Source organism: Lepeophtheirus salmonis, chromosome 4 (genome assembly GCF_016086655.4).
Source record: "Lepeophtheirus salmonis chromosome 4, UVic_Lsal_1.4, whole genome shotgun sequence".
NCBI classification, from domain to species: domain Eukaryota; kingdom Metazoa; phylum Arthropoda; class Copepoda; order Siphonostomatoida; family Caligidae; genus Lepeophtheirus; species Lepeophtheirus salmonis.
In genome coordinates this window covers 38,737,150-38,763,191 of record NC_052134.2, presented here as the reverse complement: position 1 = coordinate 38,763,191, position 26,042 = coordinate 38,737,150, and the positions used below count along the sequence as shown (strand labels likewise).

Below are 26,042 nucleotides of genomic sequence, written 5' to 3'. Positions count from 1 at the left end.
AATTTTCCATACTGAAAATGTGCTCAAGTATATGACATGTGTGTTTTATAGCATGAAAATCCTTGTGTCAATTACATATTCCTTTAAAAGAATACTAATATTTCAATGAAAATTATAATTTCATCCGTAACGTTGTAGGTAAGTCAACAGTTTACAAGCGACATATGACTAAGACATCGTCATGTGTCGATTTTTTCCTTACAATCGATGCAACAATAACTCACAATATACCCTGAAGCAGGCCCCTTCTAAAAGTGTATACATATATACATTCTATATAGATATATTATGTGAAATATTTTTTGAAGTGCATTACAATAAATTGGATTAGTGGATCACATGGTAGATGTTCATACATTCATATATGTGTAAGTAAGTAAGCTTATGGACAATTTTAAACTAAGCTTTCTTGGATTGGAAATCCAAGAACTTTTCTCACTTTAATAAAAGAGTTATGTAAGCTGATTATAGAAATGGGAAAGGTACTTATAAAAATAGTTTTATACCATCTTTGAGCCTTTTATATTATAGGTACATTCATACATACATATTAGTGGGGAGGACTGAAGAGAGCTAATTTTGAAAATAAGCAAATTCCATTTTAGTCCAAATTTTTTAATGAACCTCGGAAGTATTTTGTTGGAAAGAAAATTTAAATCGGCTGCAAACCTACCTTTTTCTCCACCGCACTACAACAAAAATTAATTTTTCAACACTATATAACTGTTTTTTAACCATTACCCAAATATATAAGGAAAAATGCAGGTATGTTGTGATCATTAAATCCCTTTATAATTGAAACAATAGCTATATTAGATTTTAAATTTAAAAGTAATGTTTTAAGGTGATATCAAAGGTCAATTCCTATAAAAATTATATATTTTTAAAGGGGTTCAGAGGTTTTTTTTATGATATGATGCTGAATTTAAACGGTTTTATAAAAACTCCTTTCTTCCAGTGATGCAGAAGAATAGATCCTGATTTTAATTTTGAACAAAAAAAAAATTATAGACGCACAAACTACTTTGGATACTCAAACGATCAAAACAATGTAACAACTTCCAAATAGAAACATATAATTATAAAATATCAGTCAAAATGTTATTACAAGTGGCTGAATTAATAGACATTTATGAATATGGAGAATCAGAATCAAATGCATGATGGTTGGACAATCCAAACTGTTTGTGAAATAAGAAAAGAGGTCAAAAATAAATTTCATAGAAAAATAATGTAATGTGGCTAAAGTGTATCAGACTCCCATTCAAAAATGATAACAAGTATTTTTAATATTAGTTATTTATATTTTAAATATCTTTTGATGGTTGTAGGTTTGTGTGAATGTATTTTCCAGATGACATCCAGATTAATTGTGAAATATACAAAGCTAAGAGGTATGAACCATCCTTCCATAGTATAATTAATATATATTTAGGCTTTACTTGTCTGTTAAATAAAGCTATTATTATCATTGGAAGTAAATAATTAAATATTAATAATTTCATAAAATATAAATCTCGAGATATGATTCAGAATGATTTTTGGGTTCAATTGATTTTTAATTAACTTTTAATGTGAAGGAGAAAGACAGTACCAAACAAAAATTGCCATTTCATGTTAGTTTTAACCTGGTATGACATCAGTGTTATGGAAGTTTGAAATTGTATTTAATGATGCTCCCATTACATTGTTTAAGAAATCATTTCATACCTTTCTGAACTTCTTCTGGTTAAATATGATCCATCAACTGATCACATCAAAACCTCCAAATCCAAAGACATCTTCCTACTGTCCATGGAATCCTTTGGTTAGTTTGGGAAGAGCAAGAGCAATGACGTTCCCAATTATCTTTGAATTAATTAAAAAGTTGGCCTGAAAGTTTAGGATATCACAAGGATTTTTTTTTTTTTTTTTTTTTTCAAATTAAGATAAAGCAGGAATTTTAAGTATGAATTTATTTTATCAAAAATTTGTGGATGTTGCTAATCGTGATAAAGATTATATTTAATGAAAGTTTAACATTGCATTCCACTACTAAATAAATTTAGAAGTAATCGACTACAAAGATACAAAGGTAAACTATCATAATAATGATTATATTTAGTTGTAAATAATTTTTAATTAAATTTAAAAAAAGTGAATTCCTCTCCGTGCTCAGGAGTCCTTTTTTCCTCGTTTTCTATTATACATTGCCTGTAATACTGAATAAGCTTTCATTTTCAATGAATGAAGGTATTTACAAGCAATTTTCTACCCCTTTTTGATTTTTTGAAATAAGTTAGTGTTATATAAGTTAAAATTATGAACTCCAGGTATATTGAATAAAGAATACTAAACGTATCAACTTAACTGAAGTCGAATTTAATGCAAGAATTTGTTTTTTTAAGTACCATTTGCTCCTCTAAAGATATTAGAGGATATGTTTTTTATGACATTGACCGGAGTTATTAGGTATCTACGAATATACATATTTTGCTTTAATAATTTAAATAATAACTCCCCAACAAATCTTTGGTGTTAATCTCGATTGTTCATGAAGCTACTCACTCAATACGTAGACGTTCTCTCCTCAAGAACAAAAAAAAAATAATAACAGGTTTATAAAAAAAATAATAATATGATTGTATCAGCGAAGGAGTACTTTAGGTCTTTACTAGATCTCATCTAAGGTCACATTTATTTTTTTAAATTCTATATAAAGTACTTATTTTTTAATATTAGTTGAACTAAACGCCCGCTAGACTTCATTTATTGCATATAGTGCTCCCTGTATATTATTTTACTCTTTTTTCTTTATACTATATTGGTATTTGATATACATCAAGGTGCACTACATACATATTAACTTTGCTTTATTAATATAGATTAATCTATTCAAGTTAACTGGCGCGTTTTGCAACTTAATTTATATTTTTTGTTCAAATAAGCCTTAATGGATATATTTTAAATTAATTCGACAGTGAATTAATGCAGTTGCAATTAGGTACTATTATACTAAAAAGGGGTGTTAAAATCCAATTAAATTTTAATAGGGGTGTACAAATGCATCAGAGTGGGCAAAAGTCGGTTTTTTTGTGTATCGGAGTAAGTTCAATACTTCCTATTCCACGATACCTATACATACTTATTCAGATACATTATTAAGCATAAATAACTTTTTTAAATTTCATTATTTCAAATGATCAATCAATATAAGAAAGTGAGGATCTTACTAACGAATAACCTAGGTTTAAGCTTAAAACTCCTACCAGTAGGGGCCCCTACTAAAATTATTTTTTGTTAAAAATTTTACTTAAGCATACAAGAAGTGCAATAATAATAGACCAATATAAATAAAAATACAATAACAAAATATAAATATAAATTTAGCTTTAATTGTCATTATTGGAAACCATATTTTTACGCAAGATTTTGCTTTTTATTATGCCAAAAATGACTTTAGTTTATCATTTTCTCTAAATAACGTTGCAACTTCTACTCTTTTCAAAATTCCCGCTGTTAATTCAGTTATATATGTGAATTAATGAAGATTGCATCGTTAGTTATAGAGTAAGATTAAAGTATACTCGAGTCCCCTAGTGGACAAAAAAGTAATTGTGAAGTAAACTATATTTTGGACCATACTGATCATTTGTTCTTTAATTTGCCACTTGTTTAAAGACTTTGGGCTGCACCAACTTGATTTCAATGTAAATTAAGAACTACACTGTATATAAGGTAACTTAAATTGGGTTGATTTTTTTAAAATTAATTATCAAAAAAATCACAAATTATATTCATATTTAAATCATCATTGCAGTAAAGCTTTTCCTTTGAACATACTGCTTTTTGTCATACCTGATGCATGAAAATCTCATCTGGTAAACAAAATACAGGTTAAAAAATCTTTATTTCATAACATAATAGAAGAATAAAATATTTTTTTGTCAAAATACGGAATATATTTTTAAAACTATTATGGTTCAAACTTCCACCTAAATACATTTCCCTAATTTGATGAATATTGTGTTTTTAATGGTTTTTTGGCCCCTTATTGAAGCCGTTATTCAGAGTGGAGGGAGAAATACTGAATAAAAGGAGTAGAAAATTGTTGAATTACTAACTTTTGCTTCAAAAGTTTCCCATACAAATGGCAAAAAATAAAAATATGTAGAAGTGAAAACGGCTTTTAAAATTTTATATTTTTTTAGTCCTAAAAATAAAGAGGTTTTGTGGTGTTTGAGGAGAGAAATTACCAGAATATAAATTTTCTTGCTTCCAAACTTTAATTCATCATGATATTTTCACTCCTAAATGCAAGTAACATTTTAAATCATAAAACATCTTTATTTTGCTGAGGTTTGAAGATTATAAAAACAAGTTTTACAAATAAATTGTTTATACAAGTATTACATGTACACGCATGAAAAATATGCAATGATGTTTTTCTGTTTAGAAAGAAATGAGATTTCCATATATATAAGATATAAAAAATCCCATTTCCATGTGAGTAGAAGTTATATTTGAGGGGAAGAAATACTAAAATGAATTCTTTTTGAATAAATTTCAAGTGTATTTACACTCGTTGAGAATCTATTCAAAAATGAAATAATAAGTACGTCAGGGAATGGCTATAATATGTAAGAGCATCAAGGCCTCGGAAATTGGAAGGTACATAATATATTTATTATTTTTTACATTAATAAAAGCACTTCTGAATGGTTTTTATGTAAAAAAACTGTATTCAATTTCTCGTTATGTAATTTGCCAAAGAGTATATGAACAACTTTTTTCAAAAAATCCACTTCTGTCTTTTGTCATTCTAAATAATGAGACCAAAAAACCAGGTCCGATACTACAGGAATGTGTCGAATTTTTTTAAGAAATTTGTAAGAATTTTCTCGTGTCTTTTTTTATTAAGCTGTTATCATTATTCAGCTTAATTATTGAGGAAAGAGCATCTACATAGAGTATGTGTGCTCATGAAAGATGGACAATAACACTATCGGAGAATGTATGTGTGATGTCTTTGTTAGACTGGGAGTAGAATTGGTGGATCGAAATTGGAGTAATTCCTGCTTATATCATTGCTCGATACTGAGAGGGATTTGTGTTTAGTCCTTCCATTCATAGTGGCTTGTAGGTAACCTAATGAAACCTCATGACAGCTAAGCTGCTCTTCTTGCAAATATTCTTTAAATTGATAATGTCACTTTTTAGTTTCTTTTTTTACCCTACTGAAGGTGCTTAGTCATTCAAAATTTATTTATATATTGTTAAAATGGAATTTTTTTTTAAATAATTATAATAATAATTCAAGACTTGCATTATCTTTGAAAATCTTTACATTTGTGAGATACTCTCTCTCTCAAAGAAAAATCCTAATCACATTACTGCAAAGAACATGAAACAAAATTGTTTTTGATGGTTATAAAAGTGTAGCATAAGAACCCTACTACCGCTCTATATACTAAAACTAACTTATTATTGATTTATTTCTTTTGTTATTGTTTTAAAAAAGCAGATTCAAGTCAAAGGAATTCCTTGATGGAAATTAAATATTAATACATGTATTCATATTGTATGCTAATGTATGTAGGCTTATACATACAGAGTTCAACTAATAGTACGTACATGGGTGCGTGCTGGAGAAGCTCAAAAAGTACACACATAGAAATTTGTGTAGCTATGTAAAAATATATATATATATATAAAGAATAATTAAGTCGTCTTTTCAGCCTACCTCGTAGTTGATTATTTAAAGTCGTAAATCAATGGTAGCTTATCTATTATGTATGAGGCAAATTATGAGTTGTTATTATGGTTGTGTTGGTGTAGTCAGAAGCGCAACACAGCTGCAGAGTCACTTCTAATTACGACAAGGTAAAATGTACAAAGTGAATAGTTGTAGGAGTAGACCATAGTAGAAGTGTCCGCAGTATTATATATATTTTTTTGTGTGGGGGTGTGTGGGGGGTCTCCTTGATTTTTATTTATTTCTCAAAATCAAAATTTTTAGGAAAAAATTTCGATAAATTAAATTTTAAGAATTCACTTAAAATACAAGAAATATTTAAATTCAAAATAACAAAAAATTTCAAAAATAAATTAATTTTTTGAAAAAAAAAATTCAATACTAATTTTTTTGAAAAAAAAATTAAAAAAATCCCATTTTTTCACAAAAAAAAAAGTTTTTGGGAAAAAGAAATCACAAATTCATAGCTATTTACCAAAAGTTAAATTTTTTAGAGCATAATTTTTAAAATTAAATTACTAATATATTTTTTTAGGGAAAAATTTTAAAAATCCACAGCTGTTTATAAAAAAAAATTTGGTATAAAAATTTGAAAAATTTCATTTAATTTCAAATATTTTGTTTTTAAAATAACTAAAAATTCAAACATTTCATTTTCTGATAAGATGCTAAAATTTCCTTTATTTGGAGGTGGGATACAGCCCCCTAGAAACGTTATTACTACATGATGTATTGTATCCCACAAATTTTCAATGAAAAAAAACAGAAAAAAGTCCTCAAAGTAGTTGGTAGTTGGCCAATAGGGCATGAACAAACTAAGGTATATACTCTCCAGAAGGTGGTGCTATAGTCTGTAGCTCGTTGTATAAACTAGTTGTTGAAAAAAATGGTAAGAAGAATTTTCCAGCCGCCTATATTTGATTAACAATCATACATATTAAATAATATTTTCATACAGAAAGTTAATTTTTTTTGTCGCTAGGTAGCGTTACTCTCTTCTTCTTTTTTTTGTAAACTTATATAAGTAAACAACGCTCATGGCCCATTCTTCCAAAATATAATCTAATTATTATTTGATAATCGTGAGGAATTATTCACAGCTTAACACTAGTGAATTCGAATTTACCCAATCAGCGTTCAGAACAATAATTATACGAAAAGTAACACTGACATATGTAGGAAGCTGACAACAAAATAAGGTCTATTTTTTTATGTTAATGAGGTAGCGCCTTGAAATTTTACATTTTTGTGTTAATAATTCAAAAGGGTCAGAAACGTTAAATAATTGTTCTTTATATGAAGTCAATGGAGGAAAAAATGATTTTTACTCCCATCAGTTAACCGACCTTTTAGGTGTGGGAAAGCAAACAAACACTGCCTTATTTTTAAATTTTGCATTTCTTTATATTTATGTATAACTCTATGAGAACTAAAGCTTATTTCAAATTCTGGCTATGGCATAAAAGGAATAAAAAATAACTCTGGGGGATTTTGATCAATTCAGTAAGTTCAAAACGAGCATGAAGAAATGATAAAATTACTGCAGAAAAAATATGTTTTATTGTAAATCAAATTAAATTTTGATTTCAAACAAAGGATTCAATTATATTATCATATTTCTTAGAATGTATTAAGGGATATATTGAATATTTTTAACCAACATTAATGCAAAATATAAAATATTTTTATAACAACACAACCTCTTAAAATCTAAATGTTTTTTGCAGCACTACCTCAGATATTTGAATATGGCCTGAAAACTACTAACACATGTCGTACGGAAAGGAACTTGACCTATTTTCATACAAAAATTACGTGGTCAATTTAACATAAATATTGGTTTGATTATTACAAAAATTACTTGCACTAACTATATTCTTACTCATGTAAATATAAAAACTTATAATGAAAAAAAAACTTTCTCTAAAAAAATTTTACTATAGAGATTATAATAAAACAAATATAGAATCTGTTTAATTATTTTTTAGTATAAACCAATTCAGAAGAAAAATATTTATTATTATTTCAGTTATTAAAAGGTTTTAAAGAATGACATTAATTGAGTATATAGCTTTCTATATTGTAGAGTCAATACTTCAAGCAAGTCTACTCCACTCCGAAAATTAAAATTTACATCTAATTAAATTAAAAAACAATTATTTTTAACTTTTCATATAAAATACATATTTCCCCTAGTATCGTAACCTGCTTTTATATTGACATGCATGCATAAATAAGTATGTATTAATGTTGTAATTATAAATTGAGGTAGGTAAGAATTCATTAATTTATCCTTTTTATGGAAATATATCCACCACGACGATTTAACAAAGAATGAACATAATTTCAAAAAAGAACAACATTTTCTAACCTTAAAACAGTTTTTATTTCTACAAAAATTCCATCCTTGATCATGGATTCTGAGGTGGTGGCCTATTTGTCAAAAAAATAATTAAAAAAACTTATGATAGGTCCTGTTTCTGTAATTTGCATTTGAGTTTGAAATTTCCCTCCTAAGCTCAAGTCAAAGGCTCAATTCAGCACGGGTTGTGCTTGTTCTAGATAAAATATTTTCTTACTTTTTGTAACTTAAATCTTTTTTAAACTTTAAAAAAACTAAAATTTGTTGGTACACCCTACTAAAACAAGGTTGAGACTTCTATCTCTGCCTATCATTCAAAACAAGCATAATTTAGTAATTTTGATATTTTATAAACTAGCGAAAATGTTACAATATACTAAACTGATTTTATTTCAATGATTTTGATCTTAGTCTCAATTATTCCCATTAAGCGGTTCCAGAAGTAGCCACAAGCAACTTTCATATTACTCTTCTCTAACTTACTGCACTCCTCCTTGATGGCATTGATGAAGGAGGCATGTTAGCATGAACAAATTGTATTGGTCCTTTCCTCTCACATACTCCCCCAAAAATCCATAGGGTTCAAATCAAGTGGGCTGGGGGGCATTCGTATTTTAAGATGAGGTCGTAGTATTCTTCCTACCATTCCAGATATTTTTTTGATTCATGAAAGGGGACATTGTTCCGCTCCCACACCCTGAGACGATTTCCATCAATCTCCTCGATCTAACACAGTACCAATGCCTCCATAACACTTAGATAGCAGATCCTAAATCCTATTTTAAAGATTTGTAGAGACATGATATCCTCACTGTGGTCGGATTATTCGTCCTCGTGACATCTGGAATATCTTGGGACTTCATGGCAATGCAGATTAATTTTATGGTCTTGGCAAATAAATATGATTTTTAAAAGGTCTCCTTATTGCAGATTAAGCCCTTTTATACCAGGGTTATCCTCTTGTGGCACTTTTGCTCCTTCTAGTTGATACTACCTCTTCCAATTTATCAAATGTGGCGTTCATGGTAATGAATCGCAAACTAAATCAATTTTCATCTATATATTATGTAATACAAATATTTATTTGTCATGTATTTTATTGAAAATGTTAGGGGTTCCGAAAAACTGAAAGGAAGAAGTCCCAACCATGTATGTATACACTTTATTTATTTAATTAATTAATCATTTATTATTAAAAGATTATGATAATTAACATGATGTAATGAGATACACAAATGATAGTTCAATCATTTTTCTATATATTTATATAAATGAGATTAATTGAGTCTTTAACGAAGTATATTTTTTTTAAGTATAAACAAATTATATAATATTTACTGATTAATATAATTTATATATTAGGTTGGGAAAAAGGTAATTTCGTATTTTTCACTTAATTTCAATGCTTTATAAGATGTGTTACTATCACCAATTTAAGCCAAGTGTGCTCTGTTCTGTTCGATAAGTTATTGCCGACGAGAATCCAACTTCATAATGGCCTTTTTGTAGAAACCCTATTCCCTATTGCCAAAAAACTCGGACAACCAATTTTCAAAGGCCTCTATTGAGGCCTAAATTTGTAACCCTATCGCGTTGGCCATAGGCAGGAATATTTAGTAGTCCCTATACACCAGGTTTGTACTGTAGGGTGGATGCATAAGAACTTTCCATTCGAGCTTCCAGAACTTCTGGCACGTCGTTCAAGATGGGTAGGGTCTGGCGTTGTATTTATGAAACACGATTCATATCATATTTTTTTTAAATTAATCCAGTCTTCTGAAAATGATTTAAAACGGTTTTATGATCGATGTTCAGCTCCTGGGCGATGCCACGACTACCAACATGACGTTCTATCTCGATATTTTCCATGAGTGTATTTACATTTTCGACGACAGGCCTGTGAGTTAGTGGCGCATCCTAGACTTCTACTATGACAGAACGAAATCCCTCGAACTACTGTTGTGCAACATAAAGCGAAAGATTATCGGGCCTGTATACATTGCAAATTTTCTTGGTCGCTTTAGACCTGCAAAATATGGTGGATTTCTTCTTTTGAGACCTTCATAGTCGACGCACGATAATTCACTGCAGAATTGGTCAATTGCAATATTGTCCAGAAAAGCATTTGTAGTATACACTCACAGCTTTATAATATTCCATCTTATGATCCACTGTGATTCATAAATAACAAAATATACTTGGTTAAAAAAATTGCGGGAACTACGAAATTACTTTTTACATATAAGAAGATATTTATATTCCTCAAATCTAATTATGTATGAGTTTATCTATTTTCAATACTCTCAATCCTCTTTAAAAATATAATTATTATTCATTTGCTATGATAAAAAAAAACTATATTTTACCTTTTTTGTTAAACATTAAAATCTATGTATGGATGTTAAACTAGTAGGATTTAGTAACCAAAGAATCAGTCAAACAGCTAGGAATACATTTTCGGACTAGTTGCATGAAAGCCAAGAATAATTTAAATATTAATGAATTTGTTCTAGGTAATTATAGCTAGTTCTTTTAGCAAAGAATCGATACCAATAGTATGAATTTGTTCTACGTATACAATTTTTAACCTTTCTTGTTGTCAAAGAGATGTCCTAAAAAATCCGGGGAATAATTAACTTTATAAAATAAAATTCATCCATAAACTCACATTTATTTCATCAAAATATAGAAACGAGGAATTAAATTCGAGTTTGATTTAGAATATACCTTTGTGTTGCTCATGAGAAGGATTCTATGTCAAGTGTGATATTTAGTGATAAAAATCGGGTGTATTTTTCAGATCGCCCGTTTTTTTGGAGTTGAGAAATTGAAGAGTAAATGTTCATGAGCTGTTGTCATTATTATATAATTCCTGAGGATTCAACTTCTTTATCTACTATATAAAAACTTTGATTGTTTTTCACCGGATTAAACATTTATTGCTGTTCGTACAAGAAGAAAAGGATCTTTGAAATTTTGTTACGGATCTATCGGGCAAACCATTATTATTTACTCATCTTTATTATGCAAACTTGGAGAGGTTAGTAGGCCTTTTTTTTAATGTTCCAATAACAATGTTGTAGAACACATAACTAGCTGTCGATTGCTAGGAAAAAGATTGTCCTAGTCGCCACTATGAGCACACACTAAGAGAATAGGATTGTGATTGTAGCGCTCCTCAGCGCAGAATTATCCAAGAAAGCCATCTTGTAGGAGACTGGGACCTCGAGGAAGACGATTTACAATGTATTTATGCGGTGGAAGATCGAAGAGGGCCTCAGAACCTCTTCAGGAGCAGTCATGAAACCCTCCGTATCTGTCAACCACTACAAGTCGGCTATGAAGAAAAAGCCAAATTCCTCTAATGCTGACATCGCCAGAAAGATGAAAAAGTCCCTATTAGTGGTGAACAGGGTTCTAAAAAAGGCAAAAGGATCCTGAACTACCTCAGGGAAACCTGTGGACTCATTTCTCATTTCAACAGGCACAATGATCAAGTAGTTACATGTGGGGGTGTAGAAGAGCCCCCATATGTCTCCACAACCAAACACCCTGCTTCAGTGATGAAGTTAGGCCTGTTTAAATCCAACGGGAAGGTCATTAATTCCGTGGGGTTCCCGTTAAGATACGGGATGAATGCTGATGAGTACGTCAAAATTCTGGACACCAAAGTTCTCCCATGGATCAATTTCATACTTGGTAATTCTCCTTGGATATTCCATCAAGATAGAATACCTGCCTACACCACAAAAAAAAACCTAAGAATGGGTCCAGGGCAACATGTAATTTTGGGCAACCGACTTCTCGTCACTGCAGAGCCCATCAACCCCCTAGAATATTCCATCTAGGCGCACGTGGAGTTCAAGGTCTGCAGGAGACATTACAACAGCACCCGCGCCCTGAAGACCTCCATCAACAATGTGTGGGCTTCCATGAGTGTTGGTAACATCCAAGGGATCTGCAGCAGCGTCATCCACAGCCTGGAGCTCACCATCAATTCTGAGGGAGGGTACATTGACTAAAACATGTTCTTTGGATTTCAATTAATAATTAATAAATTTATTCCCTAATTCATTCAGGATCATACCACGGACTCCAAGACTTTATGTTTTAAAATTGGCCCGGTATAGGTGTCAGTCCTAGTTGGACTCAGAGTAGAATTCAGGATCAAGATCGGAGTAATTCTCACCAATACCCTTGTTTAATTCGTTCTCCCCCTCCTCCCTTGTATCACCTGGTTGTTCCTGCTCTCCTTCAAAACATTCTTCAAATTGTCAGGGTTACAATTATAATTTTCAGGGGTTCTTTTTACCCATGACGAATTTACACCAAATTTACAGTATATGAAATCTGCTATTTATTTATCATCATTTCATAATTTTTGTAGTGTATCTTAAGTTTACTTAGAAAATTAGAATGAAAAGTTTCAGATCTGTAAGATGATCGGTACATGTTTCATTGACATCGGAATTGGTCAGAAGATCGTATTTTTTCAAAACTTTGTGATGCTATTTATCCTCTCCTTGCGTTCAATTTTCAAAATATTGATATAAATTTCTTCTAAAAAAATTATATTCAATAGTCTGGCAATTTTTTAAGTGATTTACTGTTACTGTTTGATGTTTATTCAAAGTCAAGGGACGAGATCACAAATAAAACCAACAAAAATGGTCTTAAATCATAACATTAGTATTCAATTTGAAATGTTATCTTTTTAAGACTCATAGATCTGAAACTTTACTATTCTTATAAATACATACCAAAAATTATTCAATTCTGAGACATGATTGGCATATTCATGGCAAACTGATATAGAATGTCCCATTACCAATATTAGCAAAGTTGTTGATTTGACAAATGTAAAAATGAAAAATCTAGTACAATGTTAATTTGTCATATTTAATATAAAAAAAATTAAAATCTACTGATCAAGTGAGTACATATTTAAATAAGAAGTTGATCCTTTCTTTTACACATTGAAGAGATTATCTACCTATGATAAGAAAAAAGAATTTTTAAGTTAATGTATTTATATAGAACTGATACTACCTGATTCGATCGTTAATGTATCTCTTATTCTCTTCAGTCAAAAAGGGAAACTAAAAAAAGAAAAAAATTATATAATAGATCGCCAATTATGTCACTCTCATTTATTATTTGACTATTCACTGCTTGAATAGAATTGAAAAGCATTCAAAAGATCAACATTCACTATACTAAAACATAAGGTAGACCAATTCATAGCCGACAACAATGAATCAATAAATTTTTACGTTAGTGGAATAAGGACATGACATATTAAAGGATTATACATTACATCATTTAGCCAATTATTCTATGAAATTAGTATTAAATGATTCTTTGTAGTTTATTCTCACACCTTAACAAGAGCTAATTAGAATTTAACCAGTCAACAAAAGAACACTGATAAAAGAAAAAAAGAAGAAAAATCGACAGCTGACACTTTGATAACGCCGTAAAAAGTAAAATATTCATTGATTATCTGGAATAATATGTAATATTTATTGTACATGTACATCACAACCTCTCCTATAAAAAAAAAAGAGGAAAAAAGATTCAAATCACCCCAATTATTTGGAAGTAACCCAAATACGTAATTTTCCCCAACTATTGGATCTATTTCCGCAAGGGGTGGACTGTGGGGGGGGGAGGGGTGTAACCCTCACTAAATTAAGGATTTTTTCCTTTTTACAAGAAAATGATATATTCGAAATTTAATTTTTGAAATTTTTTGTGAACAGCTGTAAGATTTTCGAAATTTTTTTCAAAAAAATTCTAACATTTGATATTTAAATTTTGAATTTATTTTTTTAAATTTAATTTTTGAATTTTTCTTCGAAAAATATAATTTCTCAAATTTTATTCTAAAAATATTATTTTTGATTCCCAAAAAAATTAATTCTTTAATTTTTTCCAAAAAAAAATCTAAAATCCAAGCCCCCGCCCCCCCCCCCCCAAAATGTACATATATAATTCTGCTGACGTTCCTGATTTAATTATAGTAATAATCAAGATTTAACTTGAGTTTAACCAAATAAGGTTAGGAGGTTCAAGGTTTAATCAATGTTTTTCATAAATATATTTTGAGGAGATAAAAAGAGTATCGATTAGTGTTGAAACTCGGTTTGATCTTAAGTGATTTTGTCTAAACCTATATTTAGATCAAGACATCAATTCAAACATTGGACAGAAGATTATTTTCCTAACAAAATAGTTGGTTTTGTTTGTCTCTTTTCTATTTCTAAAAAATATTTGTTTCCCATCAAATTTATTTTCTTATGAAATCGTAACGAGTGCAACTTTTTGAGCGGGAGGGATCGAATTGTATCAATAGACAAGTCCAGACTGAATTAGTTAAAATTATAAAGGTCTTGGATCAGTCTAGGATTTTCAGACCGAACCCCAACTCTAGTATTGACACCATTTTGACGAAAATGTTCGTGGTTAATTTATTCCTTTTTTTTTAATATTACAGAAGAGCATTATAGATGATATCTAATATGTAAATATTTTTTAGATATCATTATACAAAATATACCTACTTCATACATTGAGGTATAATTTACATTCAAGTTATAGCTCATATTTTGTGATACTTTCGAAAAAGAATTGGGCTAATAGCCTAATACATATTTATTCTTTATATTTCCCCCTCTCACCTTTTTATTATCTGCATAAATTGCAATTGAAAAACACAAAAAATGAATAAAAATCAATTGGTTTCCATTAAAGCAATAAATTCAATATTGATAATGTTTTTGGTAAAGAAGAGTTTGATAGCTCTTCCTTATCTCAATTGCTATAAAAGAAATGCAAGCTTTTTAACTAATTAGGTCAATGCTATTTGACTATATTTTCTTGAAATTATAATTTGTGAATTAAATGATAAGGCTTTTAAGAAATTGTATTAATATTAATCACCCATCACGTCATTGTACGTTTATTGTACGATATTGTATTATTTTCTATGAAATGAAGTAGAAAAAGATGCACAAAATTCTTCCCAACTGTTAAATAATTGTGTGAATTTTTGTACAGCTAACAAATACTTATTCAAATTTAACCCATCAACTTTCAAAAACGCTGAAAAAAACAAAAGAAATGTAAAATTCTGTTTGTTTGAGGTAACACCGTGCTGATGTTGTGGTGTTCACTTCAGTCTTTAACGATCGACTCGATTTGATAAAATAGTAAAGGGGAAAAAAATAGAGATAATTAATCAATACCCACTGCTCATTCATTAATTTTTTTTCAATGAAATACTTACAGAGTATTAAGTGTGTTGGGTAATTTTTGCATTCTTTTCATGTACTTTTGCAGGGATTTTTATTTAATTTTTTTTACTTTATAAGCATTATTGAGTAAATACTTTTTAGTAACTGTGAGATAGTGCAATTCATTGCAAAACCGTGGTATTATGCCCCTGGGCGTCCGCAGGGATTGTGTTTTTTAGGTTGCCCCCCCAAAAAAAGAAAATATCCCCAAAAAATAATTTGTGAAATTTTTTTCCATAATATTCCATATTTGAAATTTAGTTTTTCAATTTCGTTTTCTGCCTAGCTGTGGATTTTTGAAACTTTGTCCAAAAAATTTAATATTTTATGAAAAGATATTCATTTTTTAAATGTGTTTTCAAAAAATTTTATATTTGAAATTTTTTCCCGAAAAATTTATTTTTCTCAAAAATATATATAATTTTTTAAATTTTTTTTCCAAAAAAATTAACTTTTTGTTAACAACTGAGAATTTTGGAAAATTTTTTTACAAATAATTGATTTTTTTGTAAATAGCTGCGGATTTTTGAATTTTTTTGTAAAAAAATTAGTTTTTTAACTTTTCTTTCAAAAAATGTAATTTTTGAAATTTTTTCTGAATAGCTATGGATTTTTGAAAAAAAAAATTTAAATTTTATTTTTTGGATTTAAAAAAAAAAACCAAGCTCCTTGGAACAGCGCAAGGGGCTTCCCCCCGAATAGTGTAGAACTTATCCATTTTAGGAAAAGCTACAAATAATTTTGAACATGATCATTTCCCACTTCTTTGAAAATTTGATAAATAACTCACCCTAACCAATACAAACGAAACAAAAATCACTGAACTGTTGTCAATCGAGATACTTATTGACAACAATTTCTCGAAAAAACTTCCAATAACCTCATTTCATATGATCAAGTAGAAGGCAACATCGAATTCCAAACTTTGTTACAATGAAAAAGTCTATACAACATGAACACAAAGTCGAATGACAAAATGTTTTTTTTACAAAGTTTGATTTATACTATAGTACGGAAAAAATCACAAATAGAAAAAGAATCAAATTATAGTACATTAGTGTTCCCTGGGTGTTAAAGGGTTTCCCAACAGAAAAAATCCATGACAGATGATACTATTATTTACATACATATAGCCTATTAATAATAGGAACAAATTTTAATTTGTAAACAACAAAATTGTAATTAGCATTTCAGATTGAATAGCTTTTGCTCGAAAAGTAACAGCCAAATTAACATTTGATCTAAGAAAGCATATCACTCATCCTTAAAATGATGAAAAATTATAGGGTTATTGATTCCAAAACACCTTTGAAAATAATAACTATGTGACTATATTTCTCATTTCCTTTTATATTTAGTTAAATATCAACCCAAAAAAATATTTTTCAGATAATAAGCTTATCGTCAAATGTCATGATATATCCATTCTCAAAAAAACTCAAAGAAAGGGGAACATAATATAAAAATGGAAAAGACCATGGATCCTTACAGATTTTTTTGCCTAACAATATTTGGGCAATTGATTTGCTATATTCTCTGATTATTCAGTAATCTATATTGAAGTTGTTCCCTAAGAATGTTTTCCTCCAACAGATATACCAGGGTTTTATGCAAAACTGTTTCCACGATACATAAATCCCAATGTATGTAGAAATAAGGATATTAACCGAGGCCAAGGTAGGTTTTAGCGTTGACGGGGCCTTCACCAAAGATTTAAATTTAATTTTGAGTCATATTTATTATAAAATGCACTGCAAGGCCTTTTTTGAACTTTATTTCCATGCCCAATATTTTTCTTTTTTTTCTTAAATAACCTTTTTTATGATAATGCAATTTTCAATTTTGATTAACAAGCAAACGACGGGCCTAATGAAAGTGCAAAGCCCTCTGCGTCAGCATAAATCCTGCTTCTCACTATTTGTATTGACTTTAACTTAATTTCAAACGACTTAAGACTTATTCAGATATGAAGATTAACTTTTACTATAAAATCAGGGATTTTGCTGCGTTTCTCGTATTTGAATTATATGATAATGTATAGATTTGAAACTAAGAGGAAACCCCAGTTTTGGCTTATTATTCTCAAAAAAGTTATTTTATAAGTTCGATTTGTGTATCAAAATACATATATATATAAATATATTTTTGAATTAAATTATCCAATCAAAGATTTTATATGTTTAATATTAAGAAGAAATGCTCACTTTTAACTAGGTTAAAAATAAATATTTTTTTTATTTTGGTATTTGACGACTTTAAGTGATGAGAAATTATTATACATTTTCCAATGTGTATGTCTCATATTTCTTTTTAAAAGTTTCATTGCATAAACTTTAGATTAAGTGCAAATATTGAATAGTATTATTAATCATTCAATCACTTGCGAAAAATAAAAAGTAACGATAAATGATGATAGATGCAAAGATGGATAAATATTTATAATTTTTCTGATTATATCTGATATTCTTAATGTAAAACGGGTCATCATATCCGATCATCGCGTATTTACTACTTAATTATATTTTTGGAATGGGCTCGACTTTTAATCATTTAACCTCAGCCAATAATAATATGATAGGCCTTTTATAAATATAAATAAATATTCTATTTCATGATCCTTTATAATTCCTTAAATTTACGATACAGGTCTCACAAGTCTCACACAATTAGTATACTACTTATACAAATCTACCCAATGTAAAGCTCTCACGCCACATATGTTATCTTCCATGTGTTTCTACTCTATCATCAATCATGACAGTATAAATGGTGGATTTAGAATGACGATGTTCAAATGGGAAAGACTCAACCTTGTCATTTAAGCCTCAATATAAGCCACAAGTGCTCTTTAATATTTTATCTGAAATCCATAAATAATTTTCTATCTCTTTATTATTCTTCATACGTCACTTCAGATCCCAGATGAATGAAATTATAATAATTCTGGTGACATATAAGAATCTCAATCTAAATTGATTTTAAAACTTAAGAACCATGAAGATTAGATATCATATCTTTTGTTTAAATTGTGAGTACTTAACATGAACTGGAAATATACCACGCATTGTCACGAATAAATCTTTGGCATCATAAAGCAAAAAAACGAGTCCAAAAAAGTTTCATTGACCATAGCTCCGAAATCATGCGAATGACTTTTACTCATAAAACGAATCGAGTATAAGAATATACGGAAATACTTTGAGGAAAATGATTTTCTGAATACTCAGATAAGACAAAACATAATTCCTATTTGAGTTCAATGATGTCCACACTAAAGCTTTAAAACAAAGTAACAAATCGCGCCTGTTAGCCTGAGGAGATCCATGGTTTTAGTAATCTCTTTTTTTCACATGTTGCATAGTTAGTTATGAGTAATATTCAACGCTCCAATCGTACCAAAATAGTGCTGCCACAACCACTACCTTGTACAAATATTGATCACATGGTCTTCATTTTTCGACTTTGTTCTAAAGCTTTAGTCTACTCTAGCGAAACGCGACTGTTGGTTTGAGGAATTACAATGGTGCAGTGTTTACTGGACATTAATTCAGGTCTCAAGTTACATTAAACCAAATTTCAAATTACTTTTCAAAATAATAGGTGGATGTACCGTCCGAGGACGCAAAAATAGAACTGAGTCGAAGTTCTAAAAATTACAATGAAACGTTCACATTTTTAGATTCTCCATTTTCATAAATCCAAAAGAAGTCACAAGAAGAAGAAAATCTTAAATATTTTCCTCATTGGAAACCTACTGCACATTCTGTAGTATGGAAAAACATTTTGAACAAAAAATGGTTTTTTTCCAGGTTTATGAGTTTGTGTCTTTTGGTCGGATTGAAGGAGAACTAAGGGTACTTTTATTGCAGGGGAAAAGTTTCAGTGCAGTTGAAAACATCTTTTATATAATTAAGGATCCAAGTTCTTCATATTTTGGGACATAAATGAATTTTGAACACTTTCTTTCCTTGAAAGTAGTCCAATGGCTCCCATTCTCTGCCTACATATTTTCTTCTTCTTCGTTTCCGGCACCAAGTTATCCCAAGGCATTTGATTAGTGCTGTATACGAAGTTTCACTTACAGGCTAAATATAAATAAGTTTCCCCAGAAAAATTGGCCTAAAATACGCTTTGATATCAGGATCTCACAATACATGATGTGACCATAAAATGTTTTAATACGAATTCCAAATACATACAGCTACAGAAAATAATGATACACCAGATATCCAAGTTAATAAAACTAAATGAATACAGCAATAGTAGTAAACCACTTTATAAATAAATTATAATTGTAAATATATTGTTAAAATTATTATTTTATTCTCATTGGAGATTGAGAAGTTTTACATCTAGTACATGGTAAGTGGATTCTTCATGAGACGATCCTCTCCGATGGCAGAAAAAGTTTGATGTGTGTACCTTCTAATAAATGAATCTGATGAAACTGATCCAGTTATAATTCTTGTGTGTTCTAAGCCTATCTTCAGAAAGGTTTAAAAATAATAAGTACATTACGAATGAGAAAGTTTAATAATCTAAAATCTAACAAAAGCTAAAGAGCTTTTTGATACTGAGCAGCTCATTCATACCACAAAACGCCAAATAGTTTTATTCATACTTCAACTTGAGCTTCCCAAAAAATAAAGTTTAAAGGTCTCATTTATCTCCAAAGATCAAAGTCAACCAACAATATCCTTCACTTTATGCTCCACAATTCCATTTCATTCTACCCAACCTCGAATTAACATTTTTTTAAATCTAAAAATAACTATTTAACTCATAATTATCTCTCCAAGTAATAAAAAAAGAGTGATTTAGGCTATAAAAATAGTTTTTTTTGCACCAAGACATTTTCAGCTACTGATTACATGGGTCCTCGTTTCGCTACTTGGTTTAATGATTAAGTCCGTTCTAAAAATGTATATTATTTTCCAATTGGCAGTGAGCATATGTGGCAACTTTATGCTCTCCTTCTTTTTCTGATCGAATCGATATTGAACGACTGTATTCGACACAATTCTATCTACAAATGCAATGACATTTGATCCATCCGCAATCCACATTTCTTTAAAAATACATATTTGTTACAAAAGTAGGAAAAGTTCTGGAGTCAAAGATTTAGAGAGAAATTTCCATTCTTTGAATATGTTTTAACTAGGAATGCACCAATACCAAATTTTCAGCCAATCTCGATTCCTATTCCAATACCATCTTAATGGACAATTCCGATAGCGTTTCTTCATTATGAATAAAGGTATTTCTTGAACAAATAACAAAATAGTTTTCTTTTTTTAATGTTTAACTTTTAATTTAGGACTTTTTGAAGTAGGGAAATAAAAAAGAAAATCTTCACGTTTCCTCTTAACAAATCAGGATTCAAACATACTGAATACATAGTTTCAGAGCCATATATATGATATTTATGAAAGAACGGTGCAACCTCAAAATTTTAGCACTAATTAAACACTAAATTTAACCATAAAATTATAAATCATTTTTGATGAAACTGATTCTACTCAAATTTGGTATGTGATATTATTGATAGTAGTCCTACTCATAAATGAAATTTTTGATCTGTTAATGAATTCAACTCTAAGTTATGAGGCTTAAAGGTAAAGTTTTTGATTAGTGATTTATTGTAAGCCAAAATAAATTATCGGCCAGTATAATACACCATTGAAAATCTATTGGTAAGGATTCATTTTTGTCAATAAAAAATGATTGCCAGAAGAAGGTGGGAGTGAGACTTATACCGAGTGGTCTATTAAAATCTGATCACTAAAAATTTTAATCTTCAACAAGATATAATTTATTGATTAACAATAGAATTTCAACCAAATTCATACTAGAAATAGATGTGTGTCTAAGATCTCTTAATCATTAATGCAGCCGCCCTTAGGCGGTAGCGGAAGGCTTGGTAACCACTGCGGATGTAGTCTTCTGTCAAGGCGCCTGGGTGCTGAATGGCAGTGGCTTTTAGAGCCTAGGTGTCTGGATGACAGACATCAGGGCTGTTGGGGGGTCAAAAGTGTCAAAAAAATAGTTCAAAAGAACTCAAAAGACTCATTCAAAAGAGTCTTACAACGGAGAAAATGGGTTTCTTTCATTGCTGGTGTCAAAAGCGGCCTTCCCACCCTCATAAGGCTATTTCCAGCCACTTTTTTTAGCTCTTTAAACAGTCTGGTGTGAAACCCCGACATCTCTTGCTTGTACCCTTGTGGACTTGAGGGGATTGGGATGGTCTATTTTCTTTAACTCCGCCGGATCCAATTTGGCCTTTTTGATAAAGCCATTTTTCCTTTCCAACGTTTTGGACTTGATAACGGCGTAGACGGTGGTCTTGGAGACGTCCAACTGCGTGGAGTGCGCGATAGGAAATTCGTCGATCACGTTCAAGTGCCATTTTCTCTACTTATACGTAAGCTAGAGAGCTCATGTTAGTTTTGTTTTGTAACTAATTGCTTATGATTTAATATATCGAAATATGAATTTATTTCAATCACACAACATTCATTAATTATTGAATCAGTAGATGTTCTGATTTCAAAGGATCACCCTGTAGTATAATTTACTTCTTAATATCAACTGTTTTGAATATAATATTGGTGAAAGAAAATGAATTAGTACTATAAAGAGGAAAACCTTCTACATTTAAAGTAGCATCAGTGCAAAGAAAGTATTTTTTTTTTAATATTCCTTGAATTGGTTAGATGGAGTAGCACTAATTAAGAATAAGTAAACATTATAATATTATGTACATTTACCCCATCTAACCTATGAATCTTTTTTGAAATCCAAATACATAAAGTATATTTCTTTCTCTAGGAATTACCAGGGCGCGAATCTATGCAAATTGAGTTCAAGAGAATAATTTCTCACGAGAAGATAAAATTATATTTAAATTAATACATATTTATTTTATTGTGCATTTTTAAATCAATTTATAACAAAAATAGGCCATAATTTTCATTTTAGAGGGAGATGTTAACACACACACTATTATTAAATAATGAACAAAAAAGAAGAAAAATCACATGCAAAGACCGTTTATCCTTTATTCTAATTTCTAAACTTAGTTTTCACAATACAAAAATGACATCCTTAGTTATGAGTTAGCTAAACAAAACTTAACTTTACTTTTTGACTTTATATTCTTCAATGTTGGTATTTTTAAATTTTTTTTTAATTCTAACCATTTAAAGATAGAAAACTTATTTATAAAAATATTTTCCTGTTGTGCTCTATTTGCAATAGCCTCCAATACATTATTTTGAGTTCAATTTGAAAATAAACTATATTTATCTTAGTTAGTCTTAGATTTTACGCTTTTTTTTTCTATTATTCGATGCTTAGAATAAAAATATATTTAAATCAATTCAATTTGAAAGTTATAATTTATCTGTGAGTAAAATATGTGGGTATACTCAAATTGAAGAGTATTTCCTTTGAGTAGATATCTAATAAATTTGCCAAAGCATCAAATGCAATTTTGGATCTTTCGTAGACTAATTAATCGATGCCTAAAAATTAAAGTTTTATTTAACCCCATTTTTTTTTCGTATATGACGCTCAATTTCCTTGTACACGATTATCGCTTTAGTTATGTAGCCCATTGAAATATTTCAAGTGTATTAGAAAGTTGGACATATTTGCCTTAGACTATAACATTTAAGTGAGAACTACATATTACACGTTTGATTTTAATACCAATTGTAATTGAATGGTAAAAAAAATCGGGAGTAAGCTCTCAGTAAATTTTGTTTTACATGTACATATATTGCTCGTAATCCTTGGTATAAATGTACTTTACTTTATTACAGCACAAATGGCATTAAAATTAATATGATTACATATTTTGATGAATAACCATAAATTATACAGCAAGTTTACAAATGATTTTTATGTTAATACTTTCTTTCGATATCTATTTATTTTCTAATCAAACGAAAAGATGAACTTATCACAATTTATTTTATAAATAATTGAAATAAATCAGTGATAAATGAGAAATGTGTAATCACTCTAATGTTAAACCAACCATTGATGAATTGTCTGGTAATATAACTTTAACAGGAAAGCTTCCGTTTATTGTGTCTTATCAGAGTTCATTGAACATGTTCTAACGGTCATATGCTGATAACTTGAATATGTTAAATACAATCCTTTATTTAGCGAGATTCATTGAGCACTTATAAATTATTTTATTCAATTGAAGTCTCATTCAATATGATTTTGGGAAATTTAACGTATTTGCTTAAGTTTATGATATTTATTATCTGTTAGTTTGAATTATCATTTGACATCGTCATCATAGTTCTATATTGTTATGTCATTAAATGCTCAAATAAAAACATCATACTCGGCCTAAATTAATGTCTATGATTTTTTTATAAAATAACTATGCGCCAGGAACGGATACGTGCTTTTCGACAAAAGGATTTTTCATCTTCTGTTATTTCTGTCTTATGTTCAGAATACATCTCTAAAACATCTTGTAGAATTGATAACGTTTGGTGAGATAAATATTCAATATATTAGCTCTGATAAACTTCAGCAAGACCCTTCCTCACATCTGTTTACTGCATTCAGAGAAAGGAATGTATGGTTTTTCAAACCAAGCCCTAAATAATTAAGATTTTCCTTAAGGTAACATTTGCAATTCTTGTGGTTTAATTTAGGGGTTTTTTTTTATTTTTCGAATGTTAAATATTTGAAATATAACATAATTTTTATTATTTTTTATTTTGTAGATCCTTACAAGAAACAATCAATATGAGTCGAAAGAAACATGTTTTGAATTAAACTGACGCAATGACGAAGTAAATGTTGAAACTATAGGTGTACCAATACTAAAACTTAAATAATGCCGATTCCGATGACATATTTATGGACTATTCCGATTCTTTATTATTTATAATGGAATTAAATTAACAAATTAGAAAATGCTTTACTTTTTTTTATTATTTGAATTTCTACTGATTAGAATTAAGCAAGAAAGTAGATAAATATATCAATTATAATTATGATTATAATTAGCTGTAAATAATTTTAAATTGAAGTTCCAAAAATTTGATTTTGCTTTGTGTTCAGGAGTCAATTTTTCTTGGTTTGCTAATATACAGGGTTCGGAAGCAAAACGTGGACTGAATGACTGATTTTAGAAAAATGTCAATAATTTTATTTTTTGATAAATAATTTTGAAATTTTATATAACAAAACTTTGAGACACGCTTTTGTGAACATGTTCACTCAATATGGTCGCCCTCAGCAGCAATCACAGCCTTCACACAGCGGCGGAAAGCCTTGCAGGAGTTGATGATGAATTTCTCAGACAAGTTGTTCCACTCCTTCACAATGGCGGCCTTCAGGGAGCCCATGTTCGGGTGACATGTCCGGTTAGTCTCCCTCTCCAAAGTGACGCACACAGCAAAGTCTAACGAGTTCTAAACTGGCGAAGATGATGGCCACATGTCCTTGTTCCAAAAATCAGCCATGTTGTCGGTGCAGAATTTCTGGAATTTGGGCGATGTGGGTGAGGGTGCACCATCTTGGGTCCACACATAGTTGTACTCTGTGTAGGTGACCTTGAGCTATGGAAGTATGGTGAACCTCAGTACCTTGTAGTAGGCTTCCTGCGCAATTTTCTCTAAGCCTTAAAAAGAAAGGGAGGCATCTTCTTCCCATCGGACGCCACGACCACTAGGAACATTGTTTGGGCTGGATGTTTTGTACGGAAGACCCAAGCCAACAATCGTTCCAACGGTCGTAGACCTGGTCCACGATGAAAATCTTCTCGTCAGAGAACATTTTTACTGTGGATCCATTTGCCTAGAACCATGCACGAACTTTCCTGCATCTCTGCACTTTCCTTTCCTTCAGAGTGTCCTTCAACAGGTGGTGTGTGGTCCTTGTGAAAGAGAGCAAGCTCAAGTCCTCCTTCATATCCTTCCTGATTGTCCCCTCGTCCATGTCAAATCCGTCAGAGAGGCGATTCATAGATTTTGTGGGGTCCTCCTTGATCTTCTTTTTCAGGACTCCAAGAAACTCAGAATCCCTTTTCAAGTTGTATCCCCCACTTATTTCTTTCCTTAAGAGGTATTTTCCGTCCTTTTTCATATATGGAGCACTCCATAATCCATAAATGTCCATAATCTCTGGTACCTCAATTTTCGTATGTAGAAGGTCTAAGATCCTCTGTTTTTTTTCTTCTTGCTCAGTCATGATGAAAGATTTGAGAAATATTTTTTATTGTTTACTTATGCAGAAAGGACAAGAGATACGGAATATGCAGGGAAAAAATTTTTAATTGCATAATTAGCATTTATTAAAAGTCCACGTTTTTCTTCCAACCCCTGTATATTACCTGTACTACTGAATAATCTTTCACTTTCAATTAATAAGAGCATTTTTCAAATAATTTTCTAGCACCTCTTTGATTTTTTTAAACAAGTTATTTTTATGTATAAATTAAAATTATCCACTCGAAGTCTATTGAATAAGAAATACAAATCTGTATCAACTTAATTGAAATTGTATTTAATGCAAGAAATTATCTCCTTCAAGCCGCAGAATATAATAGGCAACGATTTGATTGTTTATAAACGAATGTCTTCAATAAATAAATATATAATAAAAATAATCTTTCTTT

The 26,042-nt window shown here is 30.0% G+C and overlaps 1 long non-coding RNA gene across 3 annotated transcripts; it reads left to right on the top strand.

The window, feature by feature from the left end:
* Positions 1-25,129, top strand: LOC139905216 (uncharacterized). 3 transcript variants are annotated; one of them, XR_011779819.1, is made up of 3 exons: positions 1-1,280; positions 1,332-1,394; positions 24,145-25,129. It is a non-coding gene; the product is annotated as an uncharacterized lncRNA (long non-coding RNA). The 3 variants fall into 3 exon arrangements; XR_011779818.1 differs by lacking the exon at positions 24,145-25,129 and adding an exon at positions 18,038-18,738; XR_011779817.1 differs by lacking the exon at positions 24,145-25,129 and adding an exon at positions 7,462-7,699.
* Positions 25,130-26,042: the final 913 nt, after the last annotated feature.